Source organism: Armigeres subalbatus, chromosome 2, assembly GCF_024139115.2.
Source record: "Armigeres subalbatus isolate Guangzhou_Male chromosome 2, GZ_Asu_2, whole genome shotgun sequence".
Lineage (NCBI taxonomy): Eukaryota > Metazoa > Arthropoda > Insecta > Diptera > Culicidae > Armigeres > Armigeres subalbatus.
This window is the reverse complement of record NC_085140.1, coordinates 430,894,151-430,915,503: the sequence shown is the minus strand read 5'-3', so window position 1 is coordinate 430,915,503 and position 21,353 is coordinate 430,894,151. Positions and strand designations below refer to the sequence as shown.

The 21,353-nt window shown below is 36.7% G+C and overlaps 1 protein-coding gene across 2 annotated transcripts in view; it reads left to right on the top strand.

Annotated features, from left to right (window-relative positions):
* The window catches only part of LOC134213563 (very long-chain-fatty-acid--CoA ligase bubblegum), a 73,030-nt gene that overhangs the window by 20,536 nt on the left and 31,141 nt on the right, over positions 1-21,353 (top strand). The window contains exon 1 of one of the 2 annotated variants that reach the window (XM_062692715.1): positions 10,783-10,971. The exons of the other annotated variant lie outside the window; for it this stretch is intronic. The gene's annotated coding sequence lies outside the window, so the exon portion shown is untranslated. Of the gene's footprint in view, positions 1-10,782; positions 10,972-21,353 lie in introns of those variants that run through there. 2 annotated transcript variants of the gene reach the window in all.

The window sequence follows — 21,353 nt, the reverse complement described above, 5'->3', positions numbered from 1 at the left end:
TACCGTCTTCTATAAAGGTGTTCGGAACCATTATGGTAGCAGCAATTTTAGTTTGAAGCTACCTGATAGGTTCGATATCTCGGTTACTGTATTTTTTACAATTTTGCCGGCCTCTACAAAGTTGTTTGGATGGTCAGAGCCATTTGATGGAAACAAATTTAGTTTAGAATTCAACTGCTTGGCGGGGCTAGTTGTATAGAAAAATTACCTGATTGGTTCAATATCTCGGATACTGAAATTTCCAGAATATGTATTGCCGTCTCCTACTAAGTTTTTCGGATGATCAGAAACATTATGGTGGCAGTAAGTTTAGTTTGAAATTCAACCGCTTGGCGGTGCTAGTGTATAAGAAGTTACCTTATAGATTAGATAAATCGGAATCTAAAATATTTAAAATATTGCGGTATGTGAAATTTTACTTGGATAAACCATTTCTTCCTTTCCATGTGTTGTTCTTGTAAGGAAGAAGATTGACTGCAGTGTTGGCAGAGTTACATTTTCTATCCGCGTTTCTTTTATCAAGGCCTCTAGTCAGAGCCATTTTGATGGAAACAAATTAAATTTGAAATTCATCCGCTTGGCGGCGCTAGTGTATAAGATTGGCTTCTTCTTCTTCTTATTGGTATCACATCCCCCACTGGGACAGAGCCGCCTCGCAGCTTAGTGTTCATTAAGCACTTTCACAATTATTAACTGCGAGGTTTCTTAGCCAGGTTACCATTTTTGCATTCGTATATCATGAGGCTAACACGATGATACTTTTATGCCCAGGGAAGTCGAGACAATTTTCAAGCAGAAAATTGCCTAGATCGGCACTGGGAATCGAACCCAGCCACCCTCAGCATGGTCTTGCTTTGTAGCCGCGTGTCTTACCGTACGGCTAAGATTGGCTAATAGAGGTAAAAAACTATAGAGGAAGATTGTCGCTGTCGTCACTGGCGAAACATCTTTTGCTGGTGAGGATAGGGCACTAAATGTCAACGAAGGAAAAATCAGTACGTTTTGACAGACAGGTACCCAACATGTTTGGGGACGATAACAAAGGGAACCGCAGCGACAATCGTCCTCTATACTGCTGTAATCTGACAAAGTGACGTATGCGCCAAATTACAACATGCATGTTTTCTATTTTTCTGTTAAAGAGCTCGTTAAGTATTACTCGTTAAAACCATTTTTGGAAAATGGCATATACGTCACTTTTTCAGATTACGGCAGTATAGTTTATTACCTCTGTTGATTGGCTAGATATACGGATAACATGTTTGAATAGAATCTATTTATTTCTAGAACAAATTGAAAATGGTATTGGTGGTGGTGGTGCGTATTTATTTTCATTATTTTACACTATCGCTGTCTAGATAATTCATTGTACACGAGCATCACCAATTGAAGTGGTTAAAATACAAGTTGAGATAATGTTTCGATCATTCAAACAACTTTGTCGAAAATGTCGCCTTCAAAATCTTACAGATTTGGGAGTATCTAATCAAACAGATAATACCTTATACACGAACGACGGTTGACGAACGCAATGTGGTTGATTTTTAAACTAATCTTGCCTCCATCATAACTGTTTCAACCATCCGAATAACTTTATAGAAGAATACAGCTTTCCAAATCATACAGATCTTGAAATATCCAACCTTTCGTATCTACCTAACATGTTATTCCTTATACACTAGCGCTGCCAAGGGGGTGAATCCCAAACTAAACTGTCCTCCATCATAAATGTTTTGGCTACCCGAACAACCTTGTAGGAGACAAAATCTCTCAAAGTTTTATAGATCTCGAGATATCCATCTCACTTGTTGCACATACGCTAGCGCCATCTAGCAGATGTGTGTCTAACTAAGCTGATCATCGCAAAATGTATAATGCGCATGGAGGTGTTACAAAAGTTGGAGCGCGTTAAAAAAAATGGAACTAAGGCTGTGAACCATTCCAGCGATTTGTTTAACTTTTAGTTAAAATTTGACAGTTCGATAGTTATTTCTCTGTGGTTAAAAATAACCCTGTTCCGGAGCAAGGTTAGATTTGACAGTTCGAAAGTTTAACTTTGTTCGCGAGGAAAATCCAATTTGTTCCAAATAACTATTAATCTGTCAAAACTCAAATGGGTCGGCTTCGGGTTAAAATTTTAACCACGATGGGAAAATTACAATCGATCTGTCAAATTTTAGCTAAAAGTTAAAAGAATTGGAGAAATGGTTCATTTCCTGAGTAATAAGCGAAACATGATTGTACTTCAACACCCTTGATAGAAACAAAATAAAAATAAAATATCAACGCATTTTGTTCCTATAGTAGACACTCGTATAGATACGATCCGGTGGCAGGGTTTGGATCTAAAGGAGAATGAGAAAATCTCTCACTTATCATGTCTGTATTGTATACACTCTAATTTGGGGGGCTACAACACATGATAAATTTGTTTTAATAAGCCCCAATTGCGGGGGGACACCGGTTGCGATGATGCATTTCAACTTGTTTTATGCAACGTACACACCAGTCAAGCAGTTTGACGAACATTGACTCCGCCCCCAAGAAAACGCTTCGGTTGCTGCTTTGTTTGAACGTGTGTGAAGTTGTTCGAACAACCATTTGACAGTTGGCGGCTCGGTTGGAAAAAATTAAAACGGTTTGATTTTGGTTTCAGTTGTCGGGGGTGGAGTCAAGGTTCGTCGAACGTGTTCGAGCATTTGTAGTGAAGTTGTACAAACCCCCATATATCAACCGTCTAAGACGAATTAAGTACTGTCCATTTAATTCCACCAGTTAATTTTCGTTATCTTTGCAGATACGTATTTCGACCACAACTGTGTGGTCGAAATACGTATCTGCAAAGATAACGAAAATTAACTGGTGGAGTTAAATGGACAGTACTTAATTCGTCTTAGACGGTTGAATACATTCCACTAAAAGAGCTATATATATTTTCCCCCATATATATTTTTTGATGGTTGGTGCTCAAGTTGGCGCTCCGGTCGTTCGTGTGTGATATTGTTGGTCGAATAAATTGATTGTTCGTGCCGCTGTTGGTAAAACTTGATGGATGTTTGAATAAACGAGAGGTGGAGTCAATGTTGGTCAAACTGCTTGACCGTGTGTACGTTCCATTACACAGCTGTGCGAAAAAAATATGGTTCCCAACATGAAATGAGCGAGAACAACGCGTTTTATCAAACTCCATCGGTGGGGGCCGCCTATCCGAATCAGTTTTTTTTCCAATTTGTATACAAGTGCGATAGTTTTGATTTCATGGCTTGTTATGATTCGAAGAGGTTTTTTTTTTAATTGTCTTTATTAATGAGGTTTTCGAAAAGATATTTTAGTTACTAGATAAAGATTGTCGCTGTCGTCGCTGTCCGGAACATCTTTTGCTGGCGAGGATAGGGGAGCTAAATGTCAAAGATGGAAAATCCATACGATTTGACAGGTATGTACCACACATATTTTGGACATCAGAACAAAGGGAACCGAAGCGACAATCTTTATCTAGGAACTAAAATATCTTTTGGTTTTCGGCCCTAGACCGGTTCACCACATACCCATTCGAAGAGGTTTTTGCCTCTCTTTTATCGTTGTTCGTTATCTATTGAGTGAGAGCGATTTCTGCAAAGGGGTCGTACACTTATTACGTAAGCAATTCTTCTTGGCTTTTCGACCCCCACTCACCCCATGTAAGATTTTTTTCATACAAATGATTTTTTATTTATATGGAGCGTAAGATATTGCCCAACCCCCTCCCCCCATAAGTGCTTACGTAATATGTGTACGGCCCCAAACCCTGACCGGTGGGCAAAGTCTTAGTCATCAAACTTAGATTAATGAATATTAGCATATGGTCCGTGGTCCTGTTGATGAATTGCTTCGTGTTCTTGGCCTTGTAATCATTTTTGTATACAATGGAGCTAAGGAAACAAAAACAATCCTATGACAGTTTTTGAAACATTTCACGCTCAAAATGGTTCACCGTGTACTCACACAATCTTCACACTTTTTTTTTTTTAACGGGCTCGGTAAATGAATTACCGATTTCTCAACAGCTGAACTCTCGGTAGTCAGCTCAGTAAAAAGTTCAACAATTTACCGAGTTCTCAGTTCTGCATTCTCGATAACGAAATGTCAAATATTACCGAGCACTCGGTAAAGAAATACAGGGCGATCTGTATAAAAAATACGGGCTTCTGTAATACAAATTACCGAACAGAATGTAATTTCGCATCCTTTTTGTTTTAGCGGAAAAAAGAAAAACAAAAGTATTTTCTATTGTAACATATTTCTTTATTAATTTCCAATACGAAGTGGGAATAATGGGGAGTTATATTCGCAGAGCTTTTAAACATCTGAATCTCAACTGCCGACTTCCTCAGCCCTTCTTGTGAAGGAAAAACGGGCCGTTCTCAGCGGATGCTGTCGAATTCCTGCAATTTTTAAACTTCGATAATTTTTCTGTTGGCTGAGAGTTTTATGTTTTTTCTTACCTTAACATTAACTTAAATCCGATACGACGATCTATCAGTGGACAATTTAATTCCTCGTAAAGGAAAAACACTAGAGAAATTAAAATGCAAATCTTCCAGCAAAGCCATCTAAAAAACGAAAATTGTTAATTTAAAATCCACTTTCATTCTAAAACTGACGGAAAACTGATATTATTATTGAAACTTACCTGCCGGCAACTCAATTATTTCCATTTCCATTGCAAATAAAACGTGAAACGTGCGCAACACACTGCCTCAAGGAAAACATATAATTTTTTTTTTTTTTACAGGACAAATATGGCGGTACATTAGGCGTCACGGAGGTCTTTCGGAAACTGAGAAGTCGGTTATTAAACTACCGTAAGCTCAGTAAAATTTTTTTTTACCGAGTGCTCAGTATAATTGTTTGACAGAATTTAAAATTTTGATAAATATCGAGTTATTCGGTAATTTACACTACCGAGGTCCAGTACTTCATTTTATAGTGCTGAGGCATCGGTTAAATTATTACAAAGATCGGATAATTCTGATGTTTTTACTGAGCTTTCGGTTTAAAATAAGTTATACAGGATAAAATCGGTAAAAATCTTTACCGAGCTGAAATTTGGGATTTAAGTGTGTTGAAAGAATTATGTGAAGAAATGCGGGTTGCAGTACTTCCTGTTTCGACGGCATGTTGCAAATAACTGAATATGTTGGAGTGAAAGCGTGTGTGCGACAATTTTCTGAATATTCTAAAGATTCATTCACAGGTAATATTTCTCTGAAAGCATTAATGTTCTGATCTGATAGAAAAGTATTCGAGTCATTCCCGTTAATTAGTAACCGTTCGATGCGCGCATTCATATGCAAAAATTGCTGCGTAGGCATCAGGCCTGAAAAAGGTGTGTCAAATATCAGACTTGTTCAAAATAAACTTGTTAAGGAGTTTATTTCTCAACATAGATTCTGGACCATGACCAATAAAAATTGGTGAAATAAGTACAAAAAATCAGTACTGTTAGGTGGATGATTGTGTTTTGTTTTGTTTCTGACAGTGTTCAACACTTTATCTCTCAACGACTTTGTAGTGTATCAATATTAACCCCCTAGTGCCTAGTCGATGACTGAAAACGCAATCTTTTGTGCTTACGTCGTATTCATGGTATACCCATTAGCTTATTAGATAAGTTTGAATTTAATCTGAACCAAGTTAAACGAGGGTGAGCTCGTTTCGTAAAGATAAGCAGAACCGTACCAAGGTTGTTATTGAGTTTCAAACCCAATAGTACAGCAGGAGTTTGATAACTATTGAGTTTCAGTTTACAAATGCCGTTGTGTTCACTTTTGCTTTTCGGATTCTCGCTTTTACACGAAGTTCAAGGTTTTCAGGAGATCCATCAAGTTCAGTTATTTTTAAAGGTTTTTTTTGTTAGCTGATTAGCACGCTCAAGCTTGAAGATTCATGTCGTCAGTCTTGAAACTGGTCTAAGGTTGATTCAGTTGCATTTTCATAATTTAGTCCATTGACCATCTCTACAAGAAACACTAAAAATACAGCTGATGGGCAATCGAAAAGATTTCAAAACATTTTACATTTGTACCACAGTTCGGGTCCATATAATTTGATCATTTTACAAAAAGAGCGCCGAAAACTCGATTCGACTACAGGTCATAGAATAAGCGCAGTCTACTTTTTAATCCAGTTGAAGAAAACATCCAAATATCGGTGTTGTAATAACTGAGACAATTTATTCAACAATTCATTGTCATCCGAATCTTTGAATATACAAATAAATTCACAGCATTTTCAGTATTTCCAGAAATATCCAGGTTTCAAGGCTGATCAATCGGTTTTCTATTGATGCGCAATCGATTCATGTTTCATTACTTGAGTATTCGAAAATGACTCCCATAGCTGAGCCATACATATCGTATCACGCAACGGCTGGAGTGCGTGTCACTCAACAATTATTAGTGCCGTCAGTGTCAGTACTGTGTGAAAAATATAATGCCAGTTTTTGACTTTTGAAAATGGGATAAAAGATACAAAAAAACAACCTAAGTTAATGAATAGAAAAATCTAATTTTATTATGATTGATGAGATCCGTATTCTTCTTTGATTTTCCTACGTGTTTTTCTTGTTTCTTTCTAATTCATTCTCCCGCTTGGTGGATTAACTTAATTGTTTTTCCAAGCATATTGGCCAAACACAATGGATACGTTTGCGTGCGTTTTGCAGTTTTCCCATGGAAAACGTGCGGAAAACTGTCAAAACGCACGCAATCGTATCCATTGTGTTTGGCCCATGAAAATGCACAATGAATTAATTTTCTCTTTTATTTACTACAGGTTTTAATCAGGTAATCGTCCCAAACATCCAATAGTGATTGACATTATAATGCAGAGTCCACTAAATCGTTATCATAAATTGTCTTATTTCCGGAGAAGCACCCAAACAACATTGTTGTACCAATTGTTGAGACAGCGTGGTTTAGATAGATCGCTACAAACTAATCAGACCACTCAAAGTCCACGCTTCATTATTATGCATCCTCACCGGCGCAGTTGTTTACCGTCACTTCGTCTCTTGGACCGGGCCATCGGGGCACAAACTATCAGCATTTTTTTTCAACTATTCAAACCCCACATTTCTTCTCATGATCAGCAGTAAGTGGTGGTGCTACTAAGTTGTCCAGTCACCTCATGGTTGATAACTTAACGCTCAATTACCCATCTCCCTCTCGGCGGCTAAATCGTTATTTATGTGATGATAGCTGGATAATCCATCCGGAACAAAGTCCGGCCGGCCCAAAGACGCTTGGTCATTGCTATCGAATCGACTGATAGTTCGAGCGATTAGGCTTGGGCCAAGTGCTGCGCCTACGCCTTATCGACCGATACGAAATCCGACAGTCGGTGGTTCTACGATGAGGGAAACGGGCAAGAAAGGAAGAAGCCTTTGGCTTAAGCTAAGCAATACTTCGGTTGTAGTGGGCTTTTCGTTGTGTGCACATATAGTACGTGGTATACTAATGATGGTTATCAGTCGTTATCGCATTTGCAGTATGAGTTATTTACTGCTCCGGTCAATAATGAGCAGGTTAGAAGTACAGATGCTGACAACTGTTATGAGACGGGCCATGGCACTTAATAACAATGTATCATATGAATAACTCATTAGGGACTCATTAGTTTCTTATCTCGTAGAATAGATTATTGAAAACTACCAAACTGGTGAAAAATAAAAATGACAACGCAGCCAATATATCTAGACCAACATTTGAAAAGGGCGTAACAGGTTTCATAATGTCGTTGCAGATAATATTCCTTTAACTATATAAGTAAACCGGATTCACTTTAGCCAACGAGAAACAAAAAAACTTATGTAAAATACATATAATTTTTTGGTTTAAATTCAAATAAATGGTTTTGTAACTCGAAGGTTGGTTTAAAAACTTCCGTCCTGCCAGTGGCGTAGCCAGAAAATTGGTCTGGGGGGGGTTTTCCGAACATTTTTTTTTATGAAAAAAAAAATTCTTCCAAAAATTTTGTCTCTGGGGGGGGGGGTTATGCCCAAAACCACCCCCGTGGCTACGCCACTGCGTCCTGCATGTAGTTGAACAGCTCCAGAGGCGTTGGCCACGTTCCGAGACGTGTGTAGGACAAAAACTGAGTTATCATATCTATAAAATACTTACTTTTAGGGAATTTCAGGGACTTTCCGTAGCTTCTCTCGGATTTCAAGAGATTTTTTCGGACATTTTTTTTAAGCTTTATTATCGTGTTTTTTTTATTTATAGATAAGTTCATCACGTTTTTTCGGACATCCTTAGATATATAATAAAACTTCTTATGGCTGTTAAGACAATCAATACATTTTCAGAGTTTATAGAACATTTCCAAGAAGCATGTCTTCAAACATATTTACGAATTTCCAGAAGAGATATTGGATTTCTTTAAATTTTATAAAATATTTAGTAGTATCAAGCAATTATCACAAACTTCTTGGATTTCGAACCTTAAGAAATCTTTAAAAACATCGCTACGATCTACCAGTAAAGCTTATGATCGTCGAAGAATCTGTTTACGGATTTCAGAAATCTCAAGAATAATGTTACTCCGAATTTAGATTTCTTTCTTTCTAACTTCTAAGATTTCATGCAATGTAGGTATTTTTGATTCTCATAGATTCCAATAAACTCTTAGAAGCTTTCAGAGTTCTGTCGCACATAGGCTTGCTACTACATATCCTCATGTGCTACCAATAATCATAAACTACTTCATATTTGGATATTTCTGTAATTGTTCTCTCATATCCTTGGTTAATTTCTCAACATTTGAAGACGAGCTCGACAGTCCTGTGACTACAGCTTCTGTCTTATAGGCAGGAGGTCTAGCAAACGCTACATCACATAATTTGGCATAGACTACATGTAGTCGATGTAGTCGAGTAGTCGGCTCTTCGTGGCCGTGCGGTTAGCGACCCCAATCGTCTAGACGCATGGGCTATGTAGCGTGGGTTCGATTCCCGCCCCGGTAAGAAGGAAACTTTTCATGATCGAAAAATCCTCCACTGGTCCACTGGGTGTTATGTGTCCTGTCCGCTGTCTAGATGTTAAGTGTTCAGTCTGTACGACCTCTGGTCGAAGACGGTGTTCCTATCTTTATACTTCTCTTTATCGACTCTACCGAATTACCCAAATTTCCTTTCCGTGGTATTGTGGGGGAAGCAGAGGCTGTCTAGGTCTCTAGTAGAAACAATAACCACACACTAACATTCCTCTCCTTTCCCAACTGACTGGCGTCTCTATTGATCTATATTTGAGTGCTGCTGAAACGTGTACATAAAGAATAGAAGATAAATCTCAACCATTATTCACCTGCAGCGTAACGCAATTTACACAAATTCTGATCAGTTAATCGTTGACCAGTACAGTCCGGCTTGTTTAGATATTCAACTTTTGTTCAATTCGCCTGTCGGTCTGTCAATTCTTATACAACTTAAGAAATTCTCTGAGCCTCCATGAACTAGCAGAAATAATAACGTACTTCTAGAAAGTTTTCAACAATTTTATGGAAGAGCAAAAACTATTATAAACTGATAAGAAAATTATTTTGAGCTTTTTAGTGGAATGTTTTCACCTGTCATAAGACGAGTTTATACAATCCCATTGAATTCCACCACTTAATTGTATCTTGACAGATACGTATTTCGACCTCAAAAGTAAGGCCGTCTTCAGTGTCTCGTACTTGACTCGACTTAGTCGTCGACTTAGACACATTTTTGCTTTTCTCGTATACTAAGCATACGTAAAGGCTATATGATCACTCCAAAACTAAACTTTTGATAGAAGGCTCGGAGATCCATAGCCAATCGACTCAGCTCGACGAATTGAGGTGATGTCTGTTTGTGTGTATGTATGTATGTGTGTGTATTTGTACAAAATTTTGTAGACACACTTTTTGGAACTTAGCATTGTCCGAATTACTCGCAACAAGTTCCATTCGACTGATAATCCTGTCCCATTGTTTGCTATTGGAAATTGGCCAAATTGAACTATGGGATCAACAGCAAAACACGCTAAAAGCACTCATTCATATTTTTAAATTTTTTTTTTTGCGCGAGAAAGGCACCAACACCGCTAGATGGATTGATTCAATTTAATGGAGAAAAATGTTCAAAAGATTTTCCCCACGCTAAAAACAATGTTCTTTCGTGTCAGCGACTGCGAACCTCTGTCAGGACTTGAAATTGGACGGACGATCGTCGCTTCTCAACGGATGACTTAGTTGCACTTGAAGTGTACTGGGCGTTGCGATAGAATCCCATGAGAGAGGATGCTGATAAGTTATCCCGAAAGACAAACACGAAAGGGAATTTTTGACGTACCTACCTACACTTGCTGTACGCTGCGCTGACCCGACTTGGTACTGATTGGTGCCGCTGTGATAGGAGGAACGTTCAATTGATAATGGGCCCAAAATACACGGTCCAACAGGCTGATATTAGAAATAAATTGAGTAATACGAGCGATATGGGACGAGGAGGCTTTTTTTTGGTTTCATTTCGGTACTCTCCGTCACCAATGGTCTGCGTGCCACCGCTACGGCGTTCTTCGCTGGTTGGTACTTGAAGATATGCTTTGATAGGTATATAACGGAACGATGACGGCGGTTCGAAGTACTACGACGACCGCTAGTTAATGATTAGATTATTTGTTGTTATTTTTTACGGATCGCATGGATTTGTATGGGTGGTTTTGAAATATAGGTTGGAACATGTCGAGGAAGCTAGCGGCTCTCTAGGATTCAGATCTCGGCAGAACGGTTTCAGTGTCAGTCGGTGCATCGAAGCGGTCAGGTTGTCGCAGCCTTTTGAGTTCGGTTCCGCGTGGAAGTGGCTTTGGTGGGTTATTCGAGATAGTGAGCTAGCAGCGTGATCAAAAGTGATTGTTGAGTGAAGAATCATTGTAGTGACCTTACGCGTGATCGGCGAGTTTTGAAGTAAGTGTTATTTGGCAATATCTTTGATAAAATGCACTTTTAGCTAACGGAGTGCTAAAAACTTTTTTTTAACCTAATAGCTACATATTATGTAGATTTCTGCATGGTGGTCAAGTGTTGATACAAATTTTCTCGCCGACCATACGAAAAAATGTAGAAAATAATTTCTCGCTCGGAAGATTTATAGAAATTAAGAGCAAATTCGAGATAGGCACTTGAACGTTTTGAAAAAGTATCTCACAGTAGAAGTGTCAAATCATTCGAAACGTATCATAGTTCGTTATAAGATTGATATTGAAACGGTGAAAATTTGTGAATGTTTAACGATGTTCGGACACATAAAACATAATTTTTAAAAAACTAAAAAAGTGGACAAGTGCAAGCAATAAGTCTCCAAATTAGTATACATATTGTGAAGCTAAAAAACGAATGTAGTTTTAATGCGATACTGGTAAAACAATGAGTTACCAGAGTCATTTATAATTTGATATTCATCTAATCTATGGTCTCATTGGCAGACTAATTCCCTCTGTTATTGTCAAGACGTCAATGCGATATAACTTCATTTGTTTAATCAGTTTTTTTTTAATCACACATTGAATAAAACGCTATCAATATACGCGAGTAACATCATTGCAAAACAACACATGACATTTACAGAAACTCGTGAATTATTTATCTTTCAGGACTGAGGCAGAAATTCATATGAATAAAAAAACTTTTTACAAATGTGGTGAATTTCTGTTCTTTTTTCTACAATTTTTTGAGTTGTGAATTGTTTTATAATTCTTTTAACACCTATAATAGACAGTTCCACAGATATCTCAATAGAAGAACTGTTTGGTGAATAATTTGACCGATAGTTATGACGATGATTCGACGAAATTTCTTGGAAATCTGTGAAATGAGTAAAGCACACACTTTACGATATAGAAATGAGTAAAATGCACACTTATCGATATTATATTACTGAAGTATCCTAACAGAAAGCAACAGTCTCGTTCGTTTCGAAGTACTATCAAATAAATTACTATGCCTCCACTCCCTGATAACACAATGGAAGCATCTGGTTGGTGGGTGTCTCGTATCAGCTCTAAGGGCCTGTCTCAATTGCCACAATCGAGTGACAAATAAAAAAGAATGGTGTTTTTTCTCAAAATATTAACTAGTATTATACTTCAATTGAATTTAAATAAATTATTTTTATTGAATACAGTTTGTAAAAAATCTACATAATAATATTATTGTGAAAGTTTTTCTCTTTTAATGAGTGTAGTTGACACTTCAGAACAATCTCTAAATCGTCATGCTATCGCTTTACACTACCATATTTATTATTCTTCTTCGTTTGCCTCAAAATCGTGAAGTAAGCTTGAGCCTAAAATGTGAAGAAGGTTCCTGATCCGATCACACTCTCAGGAATGCCATTGACATGCCCAAGTACACACTCGGCAAAAATATTCAAACAAGGAGGCTCTTCTGTCCGAAGATTATTCCGGGTTGGAGTGGGTTGGCGTTATGTCCTATTGCTATGCAGTTGCTGCAGTATCTGTAGTGCAAAATCCGTCGACGACGGCGCTGGGAGTACAGTTCCATCCCCCGACAGCAGATGCATCGTGCAATAACATCCATTTTGAATGCTGGCTTTTTACCTCAACAGCATAAGGACATCCGTATTATCTCCTCTTACTCACGTCGCATCGCAAGCCGAAAGAGATTGATTGTACAAGTTGTAAGCAAAAGATGATATACAAGTGACTAATAAAGTAAGGGATGGGAATGCGATTATCAAGGATGTACACACCAATACCATACTGACATTCAGGGTTTAATATTTGATCTTTTTGTGAATACTGTTCGCAAGTGGTGTATAAATGGGAAGTACTCTTTATATAACTCTTGAATTGATTCACGTTCGTCGCAAACTTTCTGATTAATCAGATTGTCCTATCTGTAATCAGGCGAATACGTGTGGATTCCAGCTCATTTGTTCCAAAATGCTAAATTGCTTCCAATTGCTGTTCTGGGATTGAGCTTCACCAATCGGCACAATAGTTTGCAATTATCCTTATCACCAAACAATCAATTAAAGCAAATCGAATCGCAATCACATTCACCTGCACCATCCCCATTTCTAGGCGAGCGCATGTTCCGGGGACCGAACGAGCCCGTTATCGGAGTGTGTTCTCTGTTCCCGCTATCGCATGGCAACATCCCGGTAGAAAATGTATGCACACATGCATATTGCATGAGGGGCGCCACCAAGCAAGTGGGAAAATGATTAAATTCAATTATTTCACTTTCCCGGCACACATACGCGTGCAAGATGATACGCACCGCGTATCAACAACCGACCACCACTCGACGATTGGCAATCATCATCCGGTGGACTGATGCCGGTGCAGCGCCACCGGAGAGCGTGGCTTTAAGAGTCACCTGCTTATCAGTAGTGTGTGGTGATGTTGTTCATTAACGTACCACGCAGCACCATCATAGACATCCTTATCGCCGGGTGACGTCGAACCCGAATCGCAAAATCCGAATGGCCTTCTCTGGAACATCGACAAGGACATCGAGCATCATCATAGGGCGAGATTCACCAGTAAGGGACTGCTAAGTGAACGGTTGCGAAGCTCTGTTCTAAATGTTGAATATAATTTTGACTCTCTATTTTAATGATAAAAATATCCTCTTGTATGAAACAAATCTAACAAAATGTTCGGATTAACGTAACCTGATGCTTGATCAAATGAATTATGTATGCTATATTTTTAATTGTCTTTTTGAAACGAATCCTGCGCTGGTGAACATCCCCCTACAGTCCGACATATTGCTAGGGTAAAATGCCCAATAGTGGACCCCCAACCAATAGTGGACCCCCCAGACATTTTTTCATTATTACAGCACAATGGAAACATTTTGCTATGAAATTCCATCGGGAGAACCTACCTTACAGTCCTATGATTTGATTACATGCATTGAAAATGCTCTAGAAAGTAAAATTAGCTGATTTTTTACAATTCTATAAAAAATAAACACGAGAGTGTCCATTATAGGAATATTTTGGGGGGTCCATAATAGGGAAGAAGAACGTTCCGAAACGAAACATAAAAATCAAATGAAGTGTCGACTATGGGGAAGCAATTTCCGATTATGGACCCCCAGGGGGTCTACTATAGGGCAAATTTAGTCCAACTTTACAATGCTAATTTCAAAGAATAACGTCGAGTATTTGAGTGTTTTTTGTATGTATCGTGAACAGGAGATGCAGAGCTTAATATTAGATATCACGCAAAATTAATATTTTGAAAATTTCTACTCCTTATGCCAGGAAAAGCAAAATTTCGCTACTAGGGGGTCCACTATTGGGCATTTTACCCTAATTGCGTGTCGATTCTTTAAATTAAATCATGCTGAAATATTTATTGTGATTGATGCGTGGGATTCTGCGGTCGTCGAGTCCAGATAGGAGCGAAAACAACATACAGTGCGTCTCCGATACGACTCATTGTTAGCACATGTGCGTGCGGTGTGATTCAACGATCAACAACATTTGAAAGCGTTTTTCCAATAAATAACTCTTGTTCGCTGCTTTTAAGCATGGAAAAAGCGGTTCAAATCGAATGTTCATTTTACTGCTAGATATCAGTGCTATTGGAGAATTATTTGAATTGATTTTGAATGTTACCTGCGTTGATAAGCGGCTATCGTCTTATTGATAAACAATTGACGCCATGCCCAATCGACTTACGATAATATGCACGCTCGTCATACGGTTAAGTCCATTTTGTTACTATTGCGGGGAAATCCGCTTATGCAATTTTTTTTCTACAAAGGCGACAAAAGCCATTAGAATTAGCGTGATTTTGTTTTGAGTAATAAATACTGTTCACGTGATTTTTCTTGCGAGACCTAACCTTTGTTTTTTTGGGAGCTCGGCGAAATTGGGCTGTGAGCTCATTTTAAAAATAAAAAGGATAATAGTACTCCCTTACTCGATCGATTCAATAACATATGTTAAAACAAGGGATGTTAACTGTAGTTTAGGCATGAATGCTGATTATTGAGAAAATAATACATTTTTGCATTAGACTTTCCCCGTTCCATTTCCATTCGGTTCAGTAATAAGTTATTACTACTTACCCATAACGAGAAAAATACCTATAATTATGTTGGGTGGTCTAAGCTAATCCGTACTCCTTCATATGTTATTGAAGTGCTTACGACAAAATTGCGATGATTTAATTCGAATGGAATTCAGAACGCTTTTGATAAGTTCCTGACCAGATTATTCCGAAATAAGACACTATCTGCTACCATTTAATCGACCAACAACAGCTGGGGACCACTTCTATTTTTAATATTCACGTTTTTTTCAATCTCTTGATAAGTATTTTTACTAGAGGAACTTTAAAGGGAAAGGTGCTCAATAACGATAGGTTAGGGTCAAGTCAAGTGGATTTCTCACTCCGGTTGAAACATAGACTCGGACTAGAGATAGGCTCCTATCAAAAAAAAAAAAAAAAAAAAACCTTGTTAAATCAACCTAGCGGTAATGCTGCCTTTCTCGTGAATTATAAAAAAAAAACTTTTATAACTTTTCGAAATCCATTTATAAACTATGAAAGATTTTGGCATTATAAAAAAACCTCTTTAATGCCTTCAATGCCTTGATTTTTTAGAACTATGAGATTTTACAATTCTTCCATTTACTTCCATTATTTAAAAATTTGTTTGAATCAACACATCAAACTAGTGTATGGCAGATTTTTGTACATATTTTTGTCCTATATAAGAATCCTACGGAAACTGTATAAAATTTTGGTATATACAAATTCGGAAGTTTTCCATATGATCTTTGTATTAAATCACATTTTTGTTAAGAAAATTATTTTGAGCTTTTTAGTTGAATGTCTTCACTTGTCCACAAGTGAACACATTTTTGTATTATTTAAATACAATGTCTGTATAAAAAGCATACATCTTTTGTATTAAAACCTTGCTGAATTGTATTTCCTATTGTCTAATAGAATTCAACATTTTAACGACGTATGAATGATTTTGATAAGTTCCTGATCAGATTATTTCAAAACAAGTCACCATTCAATCGACCAACAACAGCTGGGGACCAGTTCTATTTTTAAACATTTACGTATTACTGCATCTTCTTGATAAGTCTCTTCACTTTACGAACTTTAAGGGGAAAGGTGCTCTAATAATGATAGCATAGGGTCGAGTCAAGTGTCTTTGACTGCAATTGAAGTGGTGAACCTCATCTGAAAACGATTTGTAAACACAACATGTTTGGGTTTCTCAGTCCGTGCAATACCGAGTGATACACAGACTCGTGCTAGAGATAGTCGGTGTCCTATCAAAAACAACAAAAAAAAAAAGATGTGCGCAAATGAACTGATTTGGTTGCAGCTGACCGAATGTAATGTAAGTTAAATGTAGTTGAGCGAACCGTTATTAACCTTTAGATTACACGACAGTCTCTCTTTGGAAATTGTTTTTAATTTCTTTTTGCGTTCAAAATTGCTAATTAATATGCGTCAAAACAAACATTAAAATGTTTTCGACTACCAGTAGCGCAGCGAAATCAACAGCAAATCTCACTTGCAAATTAACGCACCAATGTGATCGCTGGCATTTAACAACACGACCAATCAGCACCGCCTAATTACGGGAAATATTTTGATCATTATTAATTCTAAATCATCTAAGAAACACGATCTGCATTCGCTTTTAAATTCGTCAAGCGATGCCTTGACCTGGGTGTTCTATTAGAACGATCATATTATGGTGTTAATTTTATTAACCTTTGCGGTTCCGAATAATCAAATTTGAGATCAATTTTTCGTCATTGTTGTCATTATTGTCATTATAAAAAAAATGTGTTTGGAATTTGTCAAATCTCGAAGAAAAAATCTCGATCCTTTCTTCTTCTTCTTCTTCTTCTTCTTATTGGCATTACATCCCCCACTGGGACAGAGCCGCCTCGCAGCTTAGTGTTCATTAAGCACTTCCACAGTTATCAACTGCGAGGTTTCTAAGCCAAGTTTACCATTTTTGCATTCGTATTATCATGAGGCTAACACGATGATACTTTTATGCCCAGGGAAGTCGAGACTATTTCCAATCCGAAAATTGCCTAGAACGGCACCGGGAATTGAACCCAGCCCCCCCTCAGCATTGTATTGCTTTGTAGCTGCGCGTCTTACCGCACGGCTAATCTCGATCCTTCAGTACTCGCAATATTTACTGAATTTGACATCCCTCGTTGGATAATTGTCTTACGCTTGCCGCTTGGCATCTCACTAAACAAACTCAACTCATCGCGGGATTAGAAATAAGTCAATAATTTAGTCGATTTTTATCGCTCATATACATGCTACACCCAAAAAACAAATCCTACAATTATTGTATAAAACCTTGGCATATACAATTCTGTAAGGTTTTAATTCAAGATACTGCATACGGTTGTATGTAAATCTTGACATGCAATAATTTTATACAGTTTCTGTATGGTTCTTATGCAGAGCTGTATTAAACTCTGTCATCCGCTGTTTGGGTGCAATGAAATAAAAAACAAAAATATCGATTGTTGATTGTACATATGTTTTTAGGAGCTTTGGGCTAAAGAATCGGAAGTGTAACGTGAAAGGATCGTTTGGTCGAGAGCTATTTGGCCGAATACCGCTCGGCCGACTTCCACTTGGCTGATTGACACTTAGATTAACATTAGACTTTCTATGGCCGTTTGACCATTTGGTCGAAGGCAACTAAGCCGAAAATTGTTTGATAGAAAATGTCATTTGGACTAGTGAACCATTAGGCCAAAACCAGAGCATTAGTGATTAATCATAGATTTAAGCATGATAATGGTTTATTTAATCATTATTCATTAATCATAATCATAGAATTTTGAATTGAATTAATTTTCTTTATTTGCGAGATTTTCGGCCCTAGATCGGTTCTCAAAGAATTTTATTTTTAATCATTAATCACTAATCATATTCATAATTGTTTTGAGTTTATTCATTAATCATCAATTTTGATCATTGCATACCTCGCTTTTATTCATTAATCTTTAATCATAATCATATAATTTTTATACCTTTTAATAACCCAATTTGGAATAAAGGTTACTTAATTATTAAATCAATCATTCAATTTGATCATTTATAATCATTAAACATACACGTATTGTGTCAACATTTAATCACGATCGGTAATCGTTAATCATAATCCAACGGTTTTTTTCATTATTCACAATCGTTAATCATTGTCAAAAATGAATTTAATCGTTAATAATTATCAGTTATCATTGTCAAAAATGAATAAATCATTAATCATAATCTTTAATCATAGAGTTGAATGATTTAATCATAACTAATTTAATCATTCGTTGGAAGCTTTATTCATTAACGCTCTGGCCAAAACCCATCTGGCCGAAATGGAGATACGGTCAAAAATGTTGTTCGGCTAAACTGGTCATTTGCTAAGCTTAGACGGCGTCAAGGAAAGTGTTATACACTCCTCCCACAATTATGGATAACCCACAATTATGGATCACTTTTGTGTTTGACATTGAATTTCTAGCTTGATATCAATAATTTAACACCGGATATATTTTTGTTACATAAAAACACTTATTTTCTAACATTTATTGCGTTTATCATGCTTTTCAACAATGGTAGTTTTACGCAAGTGCATCTGTCAAAATATCAACATTTTTTGGTGGCTTCACAAGAAGTGGTTCCTTCGTTCATAAGCTTTTAAATCGTTAAATTTCCATATCAAAGTGAAAAAATGGCCCGTATACCAAAGGATATGTTTTTCACAAATCACACGGACTTTACTTCATTTTCACTTTATTCAGGTAAAAATTGAAGTATATTAAAGTAATCCATTATTGTGACCAGAAACGAGTAGAGTACCACAATTATGGATCACTTTCAATCGAGGTATTTTCTTGAATCTAGTGATTCTCTCACACTGCCGTGTCGTTCTTGGGAATTCGCAGGTCCGTTAAAACAAGCACGAATTTCAATAAGATTCAGTTAAAACCAGCAATCATCATCATCCATCTTTCACTTTGTGTATGTTTTTGCTTATAAAACAAGCTGTTTTATGAACGAAGATATTTCTCACTCTAATTTAGGGAACGTCCATAAATAATTACGTCACTCAAAAATCGGCCACACTTTCAGAAACCCAACACCCACTCCTAAAAGCGTGGATGACCCCCTTAATAACATGTTTTGAAAAAAAAACGCAAATACCTGGATAACCATATGGAGATGAAAATGAGAATATCAGTATACTGATCCATAATATGTACCAAATTGATCCATAATTGTGACCGCTTATAAAAGTGATCCATAATATGGGTTTTGGCCAATCACAATGGTCGGATTCGTCAAATTTCACGACATAAATCGATAACTTGAAAACCATCAGTGTTAGAGTTTGACGAAATGATATACAAGAAAAGATCTATTTCTGGTGTAAGCTGCCATTAGGGTGGCTCCTTTGTGTTTTTTTGGAAATGTATTTTTTTAATCTTTTGAGTTAGGTAGTTGCTTAATAAACATTTTTTATCTCGTATAGGTAATGTTTTATGACAAAATTACTAAATTTAGATAGGGTGGTCCCGAAAAAAATAGTTTTTACCTTCCACTTTCATCAATTCAAAATAATTTGAAAAACAGTCTTAGCTACAGGGTGTCTACTAGCTGGAAAAACCTGGAAAACCTGGTATTAACAGGGAATTTCTCCTTACCTGGAAAATACCTGGAATTATCAGGGAATTCCTGACATAATCAGGGAAATTTCAATACCCGGTGATCATGAGTGATATTCTCTCAAAAGACGAAAAAAATATCCTTAAAAATATTTGAATAAATATATCAATCTATTGATAATGTAGTGAACGTTAATGGATCGTTGTTCCGCAAAAAACGTTTTGCCATCTTATAAAGAATTTCCGAAACTACTCTTGGTGAAATCTAGGAATTTATTCGGGAAATCAGTTAGGGATTACTTTGAAAAATTTTTTTTTTTTAATTATTTTTAAATTATTTACTAATATATTAAAAAATACTAAATTAGTTAGGATTTTTCATAACAATTCCTGGAGGAACTTCCGAAGGAATTTCGGGATCAGTTTTCCATGGAATTATTCAAAGAAATCACTAGAAGCGTATCCATAAGAATGATTAGCAATATTCTAAATTATTTCTAAAGGATAAAAACCGAAAAGAAAAAACGGAGGAATTTCAAAACGAATTTCTGGACGATTTTTCGTATGGTTTCTTTGAAAAATTCCCGAAAGGGAACCTGAAAGGATTTAAAAAAATGTGTAGAGTAATTTGTGAAGGATTTCCAAATGAATTTTTCAAGGGATTTTCTAAAGGTATTCTCTTTCCAAAGATTTATTAAAAGCAAAATATACGGGAAAAATCCTCCGGGTGTTTTCTAAAGCTTTCCTCAAGATACTTCTGACTGAGTTCCTAAAAATCCCAAGAAATTTAAAAAAATATATCACAAGCATTTTTACAGTAAATAAGGGTTTCATAGTAAAGCAGTAATATAACGCTGTAACCATTGAATTTATTCTCCCAAAATATGCTTCAATAAGCTTAATAGCCTATTCAGATTACGATTAGATTATTTATCGTATTAAATATCGTGTTAAGGCCCAAATTACCGTAATCCAGTCATTGACAAGAAAACAGCCACGTGCTTGTACCACCCCCAGGAAAAAATCCGCCCACTGAGGAGAAAATGCATTCCCCAGCTGAATCGGGGAAGCACTCTTGTTTTAAAACTACATCAACATATAGTGGTGACTTCAATACATCCGTGGGATGCTTCATTTGGATGAATTTCGTAATATTATTTGAAAAAACTGCCTTTTGCAGAACATATTGCAAAGTTGAAAAAATATTTTTTCAGGAGGGGAAACCGTCGATTTACTCTCACGCTCTCTTATACTTTGCAGATACTCGAAAATCATCGTTCAGTGTTGCGTGATGATTTGTTCTATATGTTATGCTTGTTTTCTCGAATATGTACGTAAACATCAAGCAATAATCTATGAAAATGATGCTTTTCATGCTATATATTGACACTAAATATTAGATGTGAGCTAGAACTGTAAAAACGCAAGCATTCATAAGCAACGCAGGTTATTTATTTTTTCATAATTCAAGTGTTGATAATGTAATGTAATGCTAAAATAATAATGTAATGCTAAAACGGCATCACTTTTCATGTACACAGAGAGAAGACCGATCATATGGTCATGTAAACAATCCATTGAATGTGGACGAACATTTGAGAAGGTAGTCAACTGCATCATAATTTTACATTCATGT